This window comes from Peromyscus eremicus, unplaced genomic scaffold (genome assembly GCF_949786415.1).
Source record: "Peromyscus eremicus unplaced genomic scaffold, PerEre_H2_v1 PerEre#2#unplaced_82, whole genome shotgun sequence".
Taxonomy (NCBI): domain Eukaryota; kingdom Metazoa; phylum Chordata; class Mammalia; order Rodentia; family Cricetidae; genus Peromyscus; species Peromyscus eremicus.
Window position 1 is genome coordinate 572388 of NW_026734322.1, and position 17617 is coordinate 590004.

At 40.9% G+C, this 17617-nt stretch overlaps 1 protein-coding gene across 5 annotated transcripts in view; it reads right to left on the bottom strand.

Moving 5' to 3' along the window:
- Positions 1-17617, bottom strand: part of LOC131901433 (periphilin-1-like) — a 333338-nt gene that overhangs the window by 110514 nt on the left and 205207 nt on the right. The window lies entirely within an intron of this gene.

Sequence of the window (17617 nt, forward strand, 5' to 3'; positions counted from 1 at the left end):
CAGGCCAATTTGTTCTCCTATAGATATAATAGTCAAATATACCTTTCAGTTTTTTTTTTTTCTTTTTTTTTTTTGGTTTTTCGAGACAGGGTTTCTCTGTGTAGCTTTGCGCCTCTCCTGGAACTCACTTGGTAGCCCAGGCCGGCCTCGAACTCACAGAGATCTGCCTGGCTCTGCCTCCCGAGTGCTGGGATTAAAGGCGTGCGCCACCACCGCCCGGCTTACCTTTCAGTTTTTTTATTTAAATAGAACAGTTTATGCTTTAAACTAGTATCTGAATAGCCAGATGACTAGTATTAACTTGTATTCCTTAACACAAAGGACATGCAAACTCAGACATTCAAAACCAAACATACATGTGGCCACATTTTTCATTCATACCGGTAGAGTAGACAGACATTTTTACAACTATGACCCTTTGGAGTCTCAATGTAACAGCAGAATAGCAAGACAAAGAAATCTGAAACATGTTTCATTTTTTTATATATCTCAAGTCATTTTTTTAAATCATTATTTAAGCCTTTTTATCCTCAGACCTTTATACCTTGCTTTTACGTATTTTAATAACTTGCATTTTACATATTTTTTAAAACATTTTTTTATTTTTATATCTAAAACCTTTATATCTTATATCCTATATAAATTTTATTTAAATCTCATAATTTATTTAAACTTTAAAGTTAAACTTTAAAGTTTTATGTTTTTATATCTCAAACTATTTATTTAGACCCAAAATATCATATATTTAAACCCTCATGACATGCTTAAGCCTTTAAATTTTTATATCTTAAACTGCTTTCTCAAACCAAAAAATCATTTATTTAAACATTTATCCTCATATCTCAAGCTTTTGTATTTTCATAAAAACATTATATTTTAAAACTTTTTTTATCTTAACCAACAATAATTTAAAACCAATTTTCTTAAATGATGACAAGTATTTGTAACCCACTGAACTCAAATGACCAAAACCCATGTAAATTTTTATTTTTCCTGTGGAAACAAAAGCATAATTTTCCCAGTATCTTGAACTGGTAATTTAACATTTCTTTTCAAGCAATACCAGGACAGAGAAGGGTTAACAAGAGAAGCGGCTGGCCGGCAGAAGAGACCTTGAAGTTATCACAGTAAAGGAAGGGAGGGGGAGCAGTGGGCATAGAGCCTGTCCTTGGCTGCCAGTGTTCCTGAAAAAAAAAAGTTTTTGTTAACTCCTCTGACTAAAGTCAGATTCTCTGCTCAATGTTCACACAGTTTTTGTCAGTTGCAGGCAGTCCCCATTGCCCTGTCCAAAGCTCCCATCTTTGCCCGCCTGTACCGAGAGCACGCACGCCCACCCTCCTGAGAGCAGCCAGCTGGCTGCAGTCCTGATAGCAAGAGAGCTACAGAGGGAGAGAAGTGGCCTTTGCTATGCCTCTCTCTCCTCCTCTTCCTCTAGGAAAATAAGTGAGGTTAGTAGACAGAAACAAATAACATTTACACAGACAATCCAAGTACGCGTACATCAGCACTGAGATGATGGCCTCATTCACAGCTAGTGAGCCCCTCTTGCAGTATGCAAGCCCCACCTGGCAGGAGCTACCTGTTTATCTCAGTTCAGTCAGAGAGTGGGGGTGGGGGACCCAGTTCCCTCTATTGTGGCTTGCACATCCTTTCAGTGGGCTAGGCAAAGGTCTAGTGGAGAAGAAGGGAACTGTCCCATAGCATCCGTCACAGTCAAGACAACAATGAGAACAGTAAACATATTACACAAAAGACCAAGGGCACACACACAAAAAAAAAACTTTGCCCCAAGGAGACAAACAACAAAGCTCCAAGAACAATGACAGCCTGATGTGCTCTGCGGGGGGTGGGGGGAGGGTAACCCTCCAGGCTCAATCACACCAAAAGCAATCCAGACTAGAGGATCTCTGTCCTTGATCAAACAGACATCAGGGGCTTCCACATCCCTGTCAGACATGCACCTTTTTTTCTTGGAAGAGAAGGAGAGAGTACAGTAACAATGATCACAACAAAATATTCAAAAAAACCCCACAAAATGGCTCTGACAAATTCCCAGGACAAAATACAAAGTGGCACTTCCTCCCACCGTGGGGGAAGATACCCAAAGATGCTCCTAAACCAAATGGTCACCTATGAGATAGCCTCAAATGGCTCGAGACCAAGAGGTCTCTTGCCCAAATCAGGGAATGAGACGTCTCTCTTTCCCTCCCAGGATCACTGTCTGGACACGTCTGTCCCAGTGAGAGCCTGCAAAGTACAAATCGAGCCTGCAAAGTACAAATCGATGGACTGGTACAAAACAAAAGTAACATGACAGACACAGACAAGACAGAGAGCGCTCTTACTGGTAGATGACAATAAACCTCTGGACACTTGAGGGTCCTGGTGGGGTCTCTGGGGTTTCCCAGCCAATTCACCAAATGTTGTGCACAGATTGAGACCCCAAAGACTTCACCACAGACCTTAGGTACAGAATGCAATAGCATGCTTTATTTCTGTTTATTTACAAGCTGTGGGCAGGGAACTCGATCCAAAGCACTCACTTGTAGTCGTGAGGCCAGGAGGAACTTGCTTTTTCTTTGTGTGGCTAGCTTTTTAAAGGCAAAATCCACAAGCCCTTCAGGGGGGTTGGGGGAGTTTTGAACGGGTGCAACTTGGAATGGTTTATTTTTATCTCCGTTCTCTTTTAATTGGGTGAGGATATGTAACCTTTGAATTTACTGGTTGGTGGCTAAAATTTATTACTTTGTGAACTTTAATATTTAGTACCTTTGGTAGTCTGGATGAAATTTTCCTCCATAAGCTCATAGGGGTTAGCACTATAGAAGGTGCGGCTTTATTGGAGGAAGTGTGTCACTGTGGAGGTAGGCTTTGAGATCTCATATATGTTTAAACTATGTCCAGTCTCCCAGATTACCTGTAGGTCATGGTGTAAATGCCCAGCTCCTTTTTCAGCACATTGTCTGCCTACATGCTGCTATGTTCACCATGATGATAATGGACTAAACCTCTAAAAATGTAAGCCATGCCAATTAAATATTTTTCCTTTGTAAGAGTTGCCATGGTCATGGTGTCTCTTCACAACAATAGAAACCCTAACTTAGGCAGTACTTGATTCATTAGTCTTTAGGGAGGAAATACTTTTGAGAAACACTGCTAATTTTTCTTTTTTGATAGAATCAAATTATCTATAGGCTTATGTGATTTCTCTTCATGTTTTATTAACATAAATCCTAGTAATCCACTATAGTCATTCTTTATTTCACCTTGCATATAACAATAGGTATTTAACTCAAAGTGTTGATAGCCTACTAAATAATAGTAAAATTGTTTATCAACAATCTCCTTCTATTTTGATTCTAGTAAAATTAAAAATAGAGGGATATTCCAAAAATTTCAATACAATACTTGAAAAATTTCCAGCTATTTTAGAAAGATATTCTTAAGAATTCATTGGGTTACTGGTAGCTGGAATATTTACTTTTATAGGTATTGTTTCAGCTTCCACAGTTGGAGTCTTAGCATTAAAACAAAATCTGGAAATACCTCAATTTACAAATAAATTACTTAAAATGTTTCTAAATTAGAAGAAGTTCAAGGAAAGATGGATATTAATTTCATAGAATGATTGGATGGAGGGGAAGCAACCTAGGAATGTAAACAGTATAAATTTTCTCCCACTTACAGATCTTCTGAAGTTTAAGGAAATATAAAGACCATTGTTTGAATGATCCCTCCTGTTCAGAAAACTGTCATTCTTTGAATAATGGGCCAATGGTATAGAATGAAATGTTTTCTGGGATTTGTTTAAAAATATTCAATAGATATTATCCATTAAACTGTACAGTGTGAGGATTATTCTAGTTGGAGCTTTCTAATGAGACCTTGTCACAAATAAGAAAGCAAAATATATTCAACTATATTTGTGTGTGTGTGTGTGTGTGTGTGTGTATGTGTGTGTGTGTCTGTGTCTGTGTTTATTGAGGAATGTCTTACTATCATATTCCCTTCACAGACCAAAATGTCTTGAATTCAAGGAGAACTGTTTGGCTCTGCTACCATACTAAGCTATATTTATTTCTGAGAATGATTTGACAGGGACCAGTGGCTGACACCTGAAAGGATTTTAAGAGATATTGTCCTGAGCCATGAGACCTCTGCAGAGGCTAAAATGGGACATTTCAATTCATTTTGGAAAATGATTTCAGGATGAGACAATACAAATCAGAATTGAAATTTTATTTTGAGACAGGGTTTCTGCATGTATCTCTAGCTGTCCATGACCTCAGAATATAGTTGAGATTGGCACCAAACTCCCATAACTCTGCCTACCTCTGCTGCCCAAGTATTGGAATAAAAGTCATGTGCCACATCATCCAATTGTAATTTTGTTATTTATTTGCTTATGACTGTTTTTATCTGTGTCCTAATTTATATGGGGATAGGTATTCATGTGTTTTGTGGTTTAGTTATAATAGAGAACATTTTGCTTGTTGGTCTTTTCCCTTTAGCATGTTTGAGACAGGGTCCTTAGTTTACTATCACATGTAAATAACCTTGCAAGATTTCTTCTGTCTACCTTTTATCTTGCCTTAAAATTACTGGATTAGAAGCATGCATTGTGGCAACTGTTTTTATAAGACAGAAGTAAAGGAATAGTTGCAAGGTGAGTACTTTATTTGTCAAACCTTTTTAACAGCCCTGAAGTTTATTGAGTAAAAATTTTTGAACGCGTGTGTTTTGAGACATGGTCTGACATTCTAACCCTGTCTTGCCTTGAACTCACTAAGTAGTAGATAGGCTAGGCCTGGAACTTGAAGAGATTCACCAGTTTCTGCTTCATGTGTCCAGTCTTGGAAAAAAAGAGACCTTTTAAAATGTATTTAACACAGATATTGGTAGAAAGTATGGACTTTGGGAAAGTGTTATTTTGTGAGGGAGTGCTACACTTAATTAATACAGAGCCTTGTTACAATTTTGGGGACATTGTAAGTTTCAGTTCAGTGAGTTTTTTGGGAGCTCCTCTCTTTTTCTGTGTTTCTCTCTCTTCTCTGTGTCTCTCTGCCTCTCTGTCTCTGTCTCTTCTTTTTTCAATACCAAAAGGAGTAGAAGTAGCAAACCAGAGACATGTAAGAAACATTTCATGGACAGAACTATCTAAGCCCTTTGAGAATGAAGCCACATCTGTCTGAAACAGAGCTACAGGATTTGTTGTTTTATCACACTGTGTCCACATTTCAATCTTTATTTTTTATTTTTTTTTATTCTTTTGTCATTCAATACTCCCCAACTGCAGTTTTCCCTCCCTCTACTCCTCTGCATCCTCTCTACTTCTTCCTTTTTCACCGGATCCACTCCTCCTTTTCCCTTCAGAATAGAGCAGATATTCCAGGGTTATCAATCAATCCCTGCATAACAAGTGACAAAAAGACTAGGCAGGAACCCTCCTATCAAAGCTGGATGAAACAAGCTAGTAGGAGTTAAAGGATTTCAAGAGCAGGCAAAGATGTCAGAGACACACCACCCACACCTACTGTGAGGAGTTGCACAAAAACACCAAGCTATACAAGGGTAACATATATGTAGAGGAACTGGTGTGGACCCATGTAGGTAGTAAATGCTGTTTCAGTCTCTGTGAGCCCCTGTGAGCCCCTGTGAGCTCTGCTTAGTAGATTATCTGGGCTATGTTCACTTATGTTCTTTTATTTAAGAATTTTTTTTGAAAATCCTTTCTGGGATTTGACCTGAGATTTTTCTCCTTCTATTCCTATTATTCTTAGGTTAGGTCTTTTAATAGTGTTGCAGATTTCCTGGATCTTATGTTTCAGGAAATCTTTCAATTTAACATTTTCGTTCATCAATATAGCCATATTTTCTGTCATAATTTTAAAGCCTATAATTCTCTATTCTATGTCTTGTATTCCTTTGGTGAAGCTTGCCTCTGTAGTTCCTGCTTGCATACCTAGATTTTCATTTATAGAATTTCTTCAGTTTGCATTTTTTAATTGCTTCTATTTCCATTATCAGTTTTTGAAGAGATCATTCATTACCATCAACTGTTTGTTTGTCTTTGGTTTTCTTTAAGGGATTTGTTAATTTTTTCCAATATTAAATTTATCCTTTCTCTGCTTTCTTTAAACATATTCATTCATTTCCTCCTTAAAAACTCCTTATAAAGTTTGTCTTAATTGTCCTTCACCTGTGATGGAATATCCAGGGCTTGCTGTAGTAGGATATCAGGAATCTGGTAGTGAAATATTGCTCCAGCTGTTGTTGATTATGTTCTTATTCTGGTGTCCAGGTATCTGGATTTGAGGTGATTGTGGCTCTGGGTGCTGATTTCTCAGTTTGTCTTTTTTGGATGGGTTTTTTATTCCTTGGTTTCTATTTGTTCTTTGTTCTTCTCTTCTTTGTGGTCTATGATTGAACAGGGGTTCTCATCCCAAGTTGTGGCCTTGAAATCTTGCAGTGTTACCTTTGTTCCAGCAGAGAGTATCTGCCCAAGTTTCAGGATGACCAAACTGAGCAGAAGAGGAAATTTTGGGATAGGGTTGAGGGGGCATTGAGAAAGTAGGGGAGTTCTATGGGCAGGTGGCCTGCATAGACATCTGGAAGATTGTGTGTCCTTTGTTAGAGAAAGGATTCAACCCAATTTTGAGGCAACAACACAGAGATGAAGAGAGAAGTGGGATTGAGGATATTGTTAGGGGAGTATTGAAAGACTTCAGGATGTCCAAAGGTGAGCAGGTTACATGGATTTCTGGTGGCTGGCATTGCCTCTGTTCCAACAGGGAATCTCCACCTCAGGTAGTCTACCTGTTCTTCTGGCTGGTGTGGCTTGCCTTTGAGCAGAGGATATCCATCCAATTTGGAGTGGGGCTATGGATTTGGGTGTGGCAGCTGTATGTTTGGTGGAGGATTGTGTCTGTGGGTATGTGGGGATGGTGGAAGTTTCATGGGCTGGTGGCCTGGATACCTAATCTTCTGGCTGGTGTGATATGCACATGAGCCAGGGATGTCTGCTTGTGTTGGGTCCAGGAACACAGTCACATTCCTTTTTTTTCCTGAATGGGAATATATACTGTGGCATTATTTGTTGGAAATCCTTGTCTCTTGATTTGTACAAGATGTGACAGGCAAGAAATTATTTTGAGTGTCAAAAGAAACTGGACATTTGAGCTGTTTGGGGCTCTTACAGACAATGGGGATCATTGTACTAAGATTAAATGCATTTCCCTTTTTCTTTTTCTCTTGGTATTTATTCTTCTCTCATACAATACATCCTAACTTGCAGCTTCCTTCCCCTTTCTCCACTCCTTCTAGTCACCACCCTGAAATCCTCATTCCTCCAAATCCACTGCTACTCTGTTTTCCTTCAGAAAATAGTAGGCTTTCCAGGGATATCAACCAAACACACAATAACAAGGTGCAATAAGGCTAGCAACAAACCCTCATATCAAGGCTGGACAAGGTAACCCAATAGGAGGAAAGGGGTCCCAAAAGCAAGCAAAAGAGCAGACACCAGGACTCCTACAGTTATAAGTCCCACAAACACACCAAGGTAAACAACTATAGAATGTATGCAGATGACCTGGCACAGAACCATACAGGCTTTATGATTGCCTCTTCAATTTCTCTGAACCCCTATGTACCCTGCTTTGTTGATTCTATGGGTCAAGATTTCCTTCTTTCCACAACACTTCTGTATCCTACAATATTCATTCCCTCCTTCCACAGGACTTTTAGAGCTCATCCTCATGTTTGGGCAGGGATCTCTGCATGTGCTCCCATCATCTCCTAAAAGAAGCCTCTCTGATGACAATTAGGCTAGACACAAATCTTTGATTATAACAGAATATAGTTATATATCATCTCATTGTATTTTCCTTGGTCAGTTGTACTTGGTCCTTTCCTAGTTTTCTGGACCATCCTATTGCAGTTCCTATCCACCTAGACTTTGTAAGGCATGAGCTTCCTTTCATAGCTTGGGCAACAATTTACACTAGTCATTTCTTTGTTAAACACTCTGAGCCACGATTGCTCCAGCGTATCTTTCAGGCAAGACAAGTGTTAGCTGAGTGTTTTGTGTCTAACTTGGTGTCCCAATCCTACCACTGGGAGTGTTGTGTGTTTACAGAAGATGGTTGGTTCAGCCTCTGTATTCTTTTTGTATGTTTGTTTATTTTTTCTCTGTGTAGCTTTTGGAGCCTGTCCTAGAACTCACTTTTTAGAGAAAGCTGGCCTCAAACTCACAGAGATCTGCCTGCCTCTGCCTTTTGAGTACAGGGATTAAAGGTATGTGCTATCACTACCCAGCCAGCCTCTGAATTCTTGATAACTAGGACTCCTCACTAGGGTCACCCTATTAGGTTCCATGAAGTTTGCACTGCACTGTGTCCATGTCTCCTGCTAAAATCTCCCCTAATCCAGTTATCTTTCCCTGTCTTCTCCTCTGTCCCTTCCTTACTCACCTGACCAATCCTGTTCCCATCTACAAATGCCTCCAGTGTACCCACAAATCTATTCTATATACTTCTCCCAGTGAGATTCATGTATATACCCTAGAGCTGCTCTTCTTACTTAGCCTCTATGCATCTGTGGATTGTACTGTGATTAACTATGTTTATTGTGAGTGTACTTTACTTAACAGCTAATTTTCATGTATCAGTGAGTACAACATGTTTGTCTATGTGCTTCTGGGTTTTCTCACAAAAGATAACAAAGAACTCTAGAAACTAAACAACAAACCAAATAATGCAATTATAATGGGGTATACCTCTAAATAGAATTCTCAGTAGAAGAATCTAAAGTGGCTGAGAAACACTTGAAAAAATGGTCAATATTCTTAGCCATGAGGCAAATGCATATTGAAACTACTTTGAGCTTTTGTCTTACACCTGTAAGAATGGCTAAGATCAATAACACAAGTGACAGCTAATGTTGGAAAGGATATGGAGCAAGGAAATTTATTGCTGTCACAGGTTCAAATTTATACAGGCACTGTGGAAATCAATATGATATCCTCAGATAATTGGAAGTCAATCTACCTCAAGATCCAGTTATACCACTTTTGTGCATATACCCACTGTTACTCTTCCATCTTACCACAAGGACAATTGCTCATCTAGGTTCTATCTGTCTTGGACCTGATTACATAGACTATTCTGGCATTCAACTCAGAGGCAGATATACCTGCATCTGACTTTGAAGTGTTGGGATTAAAGTCGTTAGCCAATAGCTTGTCTATCTTATTTCTTCTTTGTAATTAGTTCATACAATTTCTCTCATGTGTACTCTGTACTGTTGTTTTGTTTACTTGTCTGTATATGTTTGTTAATTGGCATTTTTCTTGTGAGGTGATACCCCTTTCAAAGGGTACAGAATTGACAGATGTGAACATTCTATTCAGTTTACCTCTACGTGGCAAAGTAAAGATTAATAGAAATGGGCTAAATATAAGAGTGAGAGCTAGACAATGATAGGCCTGAGCTAATGGCCAAGCAGTTTAAATAATGTAAGAGTCTGTGTGTTTATTTTATAAGTGCACTCTGGGACTGGCGGGACTTGGCGGTGGGAGCTGGAGAAAAATTCTCCAGCTACAAATGGCACCCAATTGCTCGAGTTTGCACCTTAAACCTGAGAATATTTAATAACCAATTCTTTTTTTTTTTTTTTTGGTTTTTCAAGACAGGGTTTTTCTGTGTAGCTTTGCGCCTCTCCTGGAACTCACTTGGTAGCCCAGGCTGGCCTCGAACTCACAGAGATTCGCCTGGCTCTGCATCCCAAGTGATGGGATTAAAGGCGTGCGCCACCACAGCCCAGCTATTAACCAATTCTAAACAGAGCCAAAACCAGGTTCCTGCTTCATGTCTCATATGGGCAGGTAGACGCCCCAAAATGCAGGTTTGAACTACTGGCGGGTTCCTGGCCTGCGTGTCTGACCGGCAGTATGGCGGAAATAAGGCTTCTGCCAGCAGCACATTACGCTGTAGATGTAGTCTTTACTAGTATATATATTTTAAAAAAAGAGGTTTCTAGGCTACACACTACTTTGATAAAAGTGTAGACTCACTATTTCTGAGAGTTACAGCTCCCAGAGCTGGCAGAAAACGGACCACCACCATGTTGGGAAGCTAAAGTGGGCGGAGCCAGCAGCCACAGCGCCATTTCAGGCTTAGAATGTTGCAGTTTAAAGCAAGAAGTTCACAATAAGACTGATTCAGATGGAATAGTTTACAATGTGTGTAAAATGTACGTAGGCTTAAAAGAGTCTGTGTGTTTATTTTATAAGTACACTCCGGGACTGGCGGGACTTGGCGGTGGGAGCTGGAGAACAATTCTCCAGGTACAGAAGAACATTTTCAAAATTCTAGAAGACATGAACGGTAATTTTCTTGTGCAAACTGATAAAAATATGGCTGTGAAGAAATTATATTGTGCCCTGGAAATTTTAAACAAAAGCAACAGTGTAAATAAGTACTACTTAAAGGGCATTGAGTATTATTAAATTCTCACAAAAACATAAATCTCAATTTCAGGTTGGTGAATTGCATTTTAAGAACAATGTCAAAGAAACAATTCCTCAAAAGATATCACCATTAAAATCATAGCACCATGAGTGCTATGTTGTAGAACCAACAGCTTGTCAAAGTGAAGAGACCACCTTGGCATGCAGATAATGGGAGGAAGAAGGCCACATGCCACCCAATGAGGTGACAAAGAGAATGACTCACTTGACCTTTACAGGGGGCTCTCCTACTTGCAAGCTGCTATCCCCACTGTGATCATATATAAAACCTGGAAAGCAAATGTGCAAAAAGCAAATGGTGCTGGACTTTGAACTTACTCCCTCAAGGCTGTTCATAGCACTCTCTCCTCATAATGGCATGAAGGTGTGTGATGTGTGACATCCATCTCCATCATTGGATTTTAGCTTCAGGCAGAGAAGCAGGGATTGATTGCCAAATGATTCTCACAGAAGACTCACTTCCCAGAACTACTGGTGCATGAACAAAAAAATAAACAGTTGCCTGTCATGAAAGTGGTGATGGGGTTGAATGTGTGTGTGGGGAGAATGTGTATGAGTAAAGCGATGAATTAAACACAAGTGGGTTGAATGTTAAACAGGCTAATGTTACAGGAGGAAATGGTGCTGGACCTAACCTTGACCCAGCTGCTTGTTCTTACCTGCTCTTTCTGTGTCTGGGGGTCTCTGACATTTTCCTCTTGGCCAATGGTAGAGAAAAGGGAATTCCCGAAAGAATCATACTATTTCTGAAAACTCCTACAACAAAAGAATCCAAGAACCTATAGTAAGAAAACAGATTCCCCATTTGCCCTTCTCTGACCATGGAAATGGGGAAACATCAGCAAGCAGAGGACAAATCCTGTCTGAGTGAGGGTAGCAGACACAAGTGCTGTAGCAGTCCTATTGCAATAGACCCCTGCACAAAACCATACATGATATCCATCTCGTGTCGCAAACTGGACTTCTAAGTGTCATGACTCATTTGGTGATGGAATTACTCTTTCAAGGGGGAGGCATCTCAGATACTCTGCATAACAGATATTTACATTAGGATTGATAACAGTAGTGATTACAGTTATGACATAGCAAGAAAAATAATTTTATGGTGAAATGTCAAAACATGAGGAATTGTACATCAATGGTCATGCCATTAGGAAGGTTAAAAATAGTAGTTCTGGAGGCTATTAAGTATGACAATATGGTGTTGTGAGTAGCTAACAGTCTCTTTCACTATTGGCAATGCTGAGAATGAGAAGCATAAGACAAAGCACTACTTGCTAAGGAAGCTTGCTAAGAGGCAGAAAGGCTGGAGCCAGAGCTTCAGACTCTGCAGTACAGCAGCAAGGAAAGCCAGAGATGGCCATTGCACAATGTTGTGGTCCCCTGAAAGACAGGCACTTAACAATGGAAGACTGACTCCTCGGCCAGACCATTTAATTTCTCTGAGATCTTGATGTTCTCATTCTTTAAGCTCTGAGTGTGTGACATGACCTGCTCATGCCCCATCTTGAGCTTTTCATAGAAAGGGTTTGCCTGGTAGTAGTTCCTGGACCTAGAGGTAATAAACTCCATGAACATAGTCCTTAAGTATCACAGGAATTCAGGGTGTGTTCTACACTACTGGATGTCATGGGATGCCTCATCCTGTCTCCTAAGTAATGGGAACTTCTGGTATTTATTAAACTTGCTATTGTAGGGACAAGGGGCTGGCTAAAGAAACTCATCTTGATCCTGGAGCCCAGAACTAGGGAGGAAAGACTCAGATCAGGGCAGAAGGAAACACAGTTTGGCTTATTCAAATCAGAGCCATCTCTGCCCCTGGCCAACTGCCTTGTGAAATCAACCAATCACAGAGCAGAACAGAAGAACCCTGGGCCCCAAGTCAACCCGAGGTTGACTGCACCCCCAAAACATCCAGTGTAAACCGCCCTGTCTTGTCAGTATTAAAAAAAAAGGCTGTTCTGTCCACCCTGGTAGAGGCAGCTACTCACCTAGACTCCTCATTCTCAAATAAATATCTTTCTCAAAAGAATTTTGGGTGTGATGATCTTCATTCACTGGCATAGAGAAGATCCTTGTTGAGATGTCCCCCTTGGACAGAGCAAGAGGAAGCTGAAAGAGCAGAGCAAGGAGGAGCTGAACAGAAGATCTTTGCTGAGACGTCCCTCAGTGGACAGAGCCATAAAGAGCTAAAAAGTAACACTTTTCTCCAGAGCCAGAGTACATTGCTACATTTCTGCAGGGGTTTTTCCCTTTTTGCAGAGTGAAGCAAAAGAAAGCCACAGCATAGGCAAGAGAAGCAGAGCTCAGCAAGGAAGCCCCCTTAAGATGGGACTGAGCAAAGCTCAGCTGTAGCAGCTCTCCAGAAGAGCAGGATTGTTGTATCCTTCAGGGAGATCATCCTCCATTAGTTCCAGGCCTGAATTTCCAAAGAAGTCATAAATTTGTTCCTTCCAGGGTCAGGCTGCTTCTTTGCAGTTCCAGCTGTAAGAGCTGTGCACAACAGCTCCAGGTCTCTGGGACACCCTCAGGGCAGAGCTGTTGTGAGCAGCTTGAGGTGTGCAGGATATCTCACCATCCAGGGCTGAACTGTCTCCTAGCAATTTCAGCCATCAGAGCTGTGCTAAGCACATCAAGGTGTTGCCTGACTCCCCAGGTAGTCAGGACACCTTTCCCCAGAGTTGTTGAAACAAATTTACTTATATTGTTGGTAGCAAAACCCAGGACCAAACCCACAGATTTGAAAACATTTTTACTTACACCTGTGCTGACCCTATGTCAGTAAAGGCAGGCTGTTTAGATGATGGGAGGTGGAGTTGCATGAGCTCTCTCAGGAGGCTTGCTGAAATAGAAGTCTAAGAATTTTCCTGGTGTCTACTCCACAGGTGTGTACCCTCCGGAGTCTGTGAAGGTGTTTCTCCTGTCTTCAAAAACAAATTGTCTATGATGGGACCTGTCACAATGGAAACCAAAATAACATCGTGAACAGTTTTGAGGATGGGATGCAACATCATGACAGATTAATAAACACTTCCAAGGAAATATCTATGTGTCACCAAAGTAAGTACACTGGCTGAACTATAATACCCAAAGTGGTACTCCCAATTTTCACCAAGGTATCACCTGGGAACTGTGAGATAGGGAACTGCACATGCCCAACCACAGATCCCTGACTACAGGGACTAGAGGGAGATACATGCACAAACACATAGAAAAATACACAACATATACACATGTATGTGAGAGACAGAGAGACAGAAAAAGAGATACTTAGAGAGACAGAGAAAGAGAGACTGAGTGAGAGTGGGAGAACTCCATCAACTGGATGCTGAACAAATGCATGCAGGCGTGTCCTCTCAGAGGGGAACAAAAGGAACAGGGAACAGTCTGAGTCCCTGTATGGACACATTTAGATGTGTGACCAGGCCTCTCCAACTGATGCTTGGAGAATCAAACGTAAAAGGCCTTTTAAAGCAAGTAACAAAAATATTAACTCAAACTCACAGCAACTAACATCTTACACTAGACAGCACTTGATAGAATCTCTTCAAAGTCATGTTGGGAATTCATACTACTGCCTCAGTCCATGAGTACTATGACTCATGCCACAGGCTCTGTTTTTGTTTCTTTTTAGAGGAAGCAGAAGAGTCTTTGTCCTCATATCATTCCTGTACACATTTGAGGATCTGCCTTTGGGAGGAGTTTATAGACATGATTTTGGCATACCCTGAAGGCATACCCTGAAGATGCAGCCTACCAGAAACACAGACCTTATATAAAATGAAGTAATGATGACAGAGTGGACCTGAGATTGAAACCACAGCATTTGAAAGAATGAATACCTATTCTTCATGCTCTCTTCTGTGATAAAGATCAGGTGATCTCACTGTTAACTTTCTTTCAATGGTCATTTCCTGTAGCTGAGTGGTCACTCTGCACCTTCTGCTTCACCTGCATCTTGGTGAGGAAGGTTTGGTGGGATGGTGGCTCTCTGGTGCTCCTTGTGGGTAGATGAACATAAATGATCTTGCAGTATCACTAGGCAAAGAAAATGGACAGACCACCCTGAGTCCTAATCAAATGTTTGAGAAAGCTTGTTTACCAGTGACTCGGTGACACCGTAAATTATTTTGTCTTGTGCTTCAGATGCCCCCTCTGGGGAACTCAGCTGTCTCCTCTATTTGAAGGGAAGTGGTTATCCCAGCTATCTGGTTTTCTCTGCCCTCATAGCACATGCTCCAAGTAACCAAGGAGATAGCCTCTTCAGGCTCATTCACAGCTGAAGACTCAGAATTTAACTTGGCTACAGAGTCCACAAGCCTGTGGGTTTACAAGTCAGGAAAAAATTGCCATAGTTCACAATCACCCCAGTCATTTAGAGGTTCCCCAAATATCTTGACAGGTCACTCTAACCATATAACTATTGATGGAGAAGACATATAAGGGCAGAACATGGTCACCAAACTCAACAAGTCTCCTCACTGACAACTGAGGAACACAGAGCAGCTGGGATTTAACTAAAGTTAGCCACTGTGGTTGAAGTAGAGTGATGTCCTGCCTTGAAATGGGCACACCTCATTAATCCCTCCCGCTTTAATGTCGGAGTCATGTTCACACATCAATGCCTATCTACCAAAGGAATGAAAGCCAAGAGTTCCCAGCATAAAGCATTGGCCTTACCAGTTCCCGACTTCTGAGCCAGAACAATTAATATCCTGGAATCCTTGAATTTCAAGAGGAATGAGAAGCAAGGGAGTTCTGTTGGTTCCCAGAGACTCCAGCTTTCTGTTCCCCATTACTGGAAGATTCAGCACAAGCCCACTTCCTCCAGGAAGATTCCCTTTTCTTGCACAGAACTCATTACATGATTCTCTTGACCATTTCTTTCTTGACGTTTTACATTGATGCTGAATGTCAGCTTTCTTCAGTCACTCTCTGGTTTCTCTAACCTCTCCATTCTCTTTCTGAATTAGACTCTTCAGTATGCCATCATGTTCATCAGTAAATGGTGAAGGCACTGAATAAACTTCCCAAGGACAGTGGGTGTTGCCACAACATAGTGACATCACAGAGGATGCCAGGGCTCTCCAGGATACATTAGAATGTCTAGGGAAGAGCTGCAGATGTCATGGGAACTGAGATTGCTGAGAGCTTTCCTTACACTAGATGTCAAGTTGTCCTTTGCAGGAGCCTCTGCTGGGATACAAGAGAAGCCCTTCAGCATCCCCTTCATCCAAAGCCAGAGATCTCTCCCTGATTGATTGAACATCCTTCAGTTCTTTCCCTGTGTAGAACTGAATCTTTATCTCTTACTGAAATTTTATATACACAAGGTAATAATATCATAGAAATTTATATATGCTAAAGTTCATCATAAGTACCTGCAACTGAGGTGACTGGCCACACTAGTGGAAAGCCATGAACTGTGGACTGGTGGCTGTGGAGCCCCTGTGAAACTGGACTAGGTCTTCTGGATACAGAAGATGATTGTTTGGCTTGAACTGTTTGGGAGGCACCCAGACAGGGAATAGGGATCTATCCATGGTCAATGGGTAGGCTTCTGGAACCCAGTGCCTGTGGTGTGACACCTTGAACAGACTTGGTTTAGTGTGGAGGGGGTTGGATCTGCCTAGGCTCAGTGTTCTGGACTCTGTTGACTGCCCATGGGAGACCTCGATTTGGGGGATGTGGGGATGTGCAGTGGCTTGGGAGAGAGGGATGGGGGTGGGTAGTGGGAGGAAGGGGGCTCTGTGGACAGTATGTGGGGTAAAGAGGAAATTTCTGAATAATGAAAAATGAAAAAAAAATACAAAAAAAGATGTAAAATAAAAAAAAATACCTACATCTCCTTATCTCCTTAGCCACCAGACATTATAGACTTGATGCTGACTGAGAAGGACACTTGTTAAACAACTTCCTTGTAAAGAGTCTACAGGAAACAGCTAGGCAGAGTTATGCTAGAGGAAGAGGCTGATATAGTCTAGGAACAAGCACTCATAGAAGCGTGATATGGTCATGGAGCCCAGTGTGACTAAAATCTGTGTCATCAGCATGTGTGTAGTGGGTGTTGTACTCTCTGTTCAGTAGCTCAAAGTGGTCTGCTATTACTGGGTAGTAAAGATGGCCAGATAGCTGGAGTCTTCCACACAGAACATGAGTTTCCCTTAGAGCAAAGGATATTGAGGAAAATCCTCTGCAAGCACCTTCATAGTTAGCAACACCGACACTTGGGTTCCACTGGACACTCTAGATCAATGGTTATTTGTTTTCCAATTCTTTGACCCTTTAAATCTTTAAATAGCATAAACAGTAGTTCCTCGCATTATGGTGAGCCCTAAACATAACTCTTTCATTGTTTCTTAACTTTAATTTTGCTACTTTTTTTAAAAAGTTTTATTTATTTATTATGTATACAGTATTCTGTATGCACATATCCCTGCAGGCCAGAAGAGGGCACCAGATCTCATTACAGATGGTTGTGAGCCACCATGTGGTTGCTGGGAATTGAACTCAGGATCTTTGGAAGAGCAAGCAGTGCTTTTAACCTCTGAGCCATCTCTCCAGGCCTAATTTTGCTACTGTTATGAATTGTAATTCAAATATTTGATGTGCAGTATATCTGATATGCGACCCCCAATGGGGTGGTGACCCACACAGGTTGAGGACCACATTCCTGAATGCAGGCAGAAATCTCCTCAAATCCTGGCAGTGATGGTGGGGCAGTGTGATTCTTATTTTTTATTATCAGACTGAATCAAACTAGTCACCTGGGAAGAGGACCCTCAATGAGGAATTATATAGATGAGATTTTTCTTTGAACTTGTCTCTGTGGGATTTTATTAATTGTTAATTGAGATAAGACTCCCTAAAATGGGCAGAATCATTTCATTGTCTGCAACCTCTGCTGTGTAAGTATGAAGAAGCTAGAGCATAAGCATAAGAAAACAGGTAGCATGAGTACATTTGTTTATCTCTGCTCTTGGCTGTGGATGTAATATGATTAGCTGAGTTCCTATCCTGATTTTCCAAAAATGGAACTATTACCTGGAATTGTGGGCTATGATCAATTTTTCCCATTCTAAGTTGCTG